Source organism: Microtus ochrogaster, chromosome 16, assembly GCF_000317375.1.
Source record: "Microtus ochrogaster isolate Prairie Vole_2 chromosome 16, MicOch1.0, whole genome shotgun sequence".
Lineage (NCBI taxonomy): Eukaryota > Metazoa > Chordata > Mammalia > Rodentia > Cricetidae > Microtus > Microtus ochrogaster.
Window position 1 is genome coordinate 17046102 of NC_022018.1, and position 2954 is coordinate 17049055.

The following is a 2954-nucleotide window of genomic DNA, read 5'->3' on the forward strand; positions in this document are numbered from 1 at the left end:
TCCCACGGTGGGGCTCAATGACATTCATGTGTTTGAAAAAAACATCTCCAAAGTAAGGCCTCCTGTGAACCAAATCCTGGGTTACTCCCTCCTTGGGACTCAGCGCCCCCCAGTGCCAATAGCAGATCAGAATGTGAGTTACATCCTGTCTGGCCATCAGATCCACATTTTCCCGTGAGTTAATAACCTGACCCCTCCGGAGGTCTTGCTGTGCGTACCGAAGCTGTCCATTAGCTCTCCTGTGGACTGCTGCGTTTGGTATCTAATCTTAAACAAGAATTTCAGAAGGTCAAGGTCCCCGTCTGTGAGGAATGCCCTGCCAATAATGAAACAAGGCAGGCAAGTTCACTTTCAAGAAGACGGGAGTCTTTAAGTGTGGCTGACAAAAGACCTTTAGACTGGAGACATTTGCAGCCTGGGGTGGAGGACAGAGAAGAAAATGAGCTCATGCGGAGAGACTCAAATCAGTGGGAAAGGGAAAGACTGCAGTGTGGAGGGGCTAGCTACTGCGGCATTTGGTTTCTATTAATTACATAAGCAACAGTGAGACTGTGTGGATGGTGTGTGTGTGTGTGTGTGTGTGTTGGATTTAATGGGCTCTCAGAACAAAGTGCACAATAAAAATGTAGAGGAGTAAGTCTGGGAAGAAATTGAAACTAGAACTTATCAGTGTGTGGAAAAAACTAACCCAAATATTTGCAGGTCGCTGGCTGTCTAAATGCGTGGTTTCCCACGCTTCCAGGGAGTACCACATACAGTGTCGGCTTTCTCATCTCAAAGGCAATAGCAGTCTAAACAAAACATGGGCCGCACAGCGCAATAGCTTCCCTCTGATTTACACATCAATATTTCTCAGTCTGTTGATTTAGCCCAGTCAGCTTGAATGTGTCCTTCCGAGGAGAAGCCCTTCAGATTTTCCCCTGGGAAGCTGTCAGGGCTGTCTGTGGAAGAGTGGGCTGAGACAACACAGACCACACTCCATCTGAAGGCATAGGACACTTCCTTTCCCTTTCTTGAATTTCAGTTTGTGACCTCCATTCCAGCACAACCACATAAACAGTTTTCTTATTTGCGTTAGTAATAGATTATTGGCTGTGAATCTGCCCTTATGGAGAGGCACCTCAAGAAAATGAAATATTTATCCCTTGGCATGTTGTAAGCTAGCATATCTGCAGCTGGGAATCAGGACAAAACTACCTGGAAGTCTGAAAGTCCTAAGCCGATGAGAGAATGACACAGTGGTCACCAATCACTGTCAAAATATCTATCATCAGCCCGGCGATGGTGGCACACGCCTTTCATCCCAGCACTTTGGAGGCAGAGGCGGGTGGATCAGTGTGAGTTTGAGGTCAGGCTGTCTACAAGAGCTAGTGTCTGTCTGTCTGTCTGTCTGCCTGCCTGCCTGCCTATCTATCTATCTATCTATCTATCTATCTATCTATCTATCTACTTCACATTTTTATGGGGGGAGGAGCTTATGCCGTAGCACACTTGTGAAGGTCAGAGGACAATGTGCATAATTCTGTTCTCTGCTTCTGTCATAGGGGTCCTGAGAATCAAACTTGGGCAGTCAAGGTGAGTGGAAGTCCTTTACCCTCTGAGCCAGCTGACTGGCTCATGAGCAAGTACTTGTTAAATAATGGTAGCAACTCTTCTATTCAGAGCTTACACTTCACTCATCTTCCCATCTGTAACTCTTGGATGACTCACCCAAACATAGGCTGCAGGTCTTGAGGAGCATGGGAAAGTCTTACAGGTAGAATGGGGCAGAACCAGAGCTTGGACCCTTGGGTCCCTTGGCCCTTGAAGCCTGTACACATCACTGTCAACCACGCTGTTCTCCAGCTAAGACTGCTGTGTACCTGGACTGCAGGTGTGAAGGAGGGTGCTTATCTCCTCCCCTTTGCTTGAGGGGCTCCCAGTTCCCTCAGTGCCAGTCACCTCGCAGATCTGGTAAAATGTCAATATTCACCCGGACATTTCCTAATAGTTGTTGAGCAGGTGCAGAGACAGTGGGGCTTGTCCTTGGGACGAGAAGTCTTTTTTGTTTTGTACCATCAGTATGGATAGGAGACTTGGGATGGGGACTGAACACATAGTTATCAAGCAGGGAAGACAAAGACCTTGGTAGCTTGCACCTCACGGGATTTTTAGCAGCTGTGAGTAGTGAATGCGGGAACACAGGGAATGCCTGGGGTGAGAGGCTCCCCACATTCCTGAATCATCACGAGTTGTGCCCACCGCAGGGTCTGCTCCCTGGCAACTCTACCCACTACAGCAAAAAGCACCTACGCCTTGGTCTCCCCCCCCCCCAGTTTTTGCAAAGCCTTCAGTTCCCACTATTCTGAACCAATCTTGCCTCACTTTGTAACCCCCCTAAGAGGAAGTTAATTTACACACGAGGCTTTCACATGTATTTGAAATAGATGTCAAAAGCACTCTACTTCATAAATCCTTCCCAAGTCAAACAATGCTTCTTAAGAATACTCTGAGAAGGAGTTTATATAACCCTGCCTAGACAGTATGACTGCTTTTAGGTCTAAGCACATATTTGGTCCTTAAGATTATGAGTTCTGGTCCCGATGCCTTTCACAGGAAACCGAATTGAGTGTTGAGCATGAGCATGCTGGGTGATCACTGGTGTGTGTGTGTGGGGGAGGGTTGTATATTTGTGTGTATGTGTGTGTGTTTGTATGTGTGAGTGTTTGTGTATGTGTGTATGTATGTGTTTGTGTGCGTGTATATGTGTGTATGTGTGTTTGTATATGTGTGTGTTTGTATATTTGTGTGTATATGTGTGTTTGTGTGCGTGTATGTGTGTTTCTGTATGTATGTTTGTATGTGTTTGTGTGTGTATGTGTGAGTGTTTGTGTATGTATGCTTGTATGTGTTTGTGTGTGTATGTGTGAGTGTTTGTGTATGTATGCTTGTATGTGTTTGTGTGTGTATGTGTG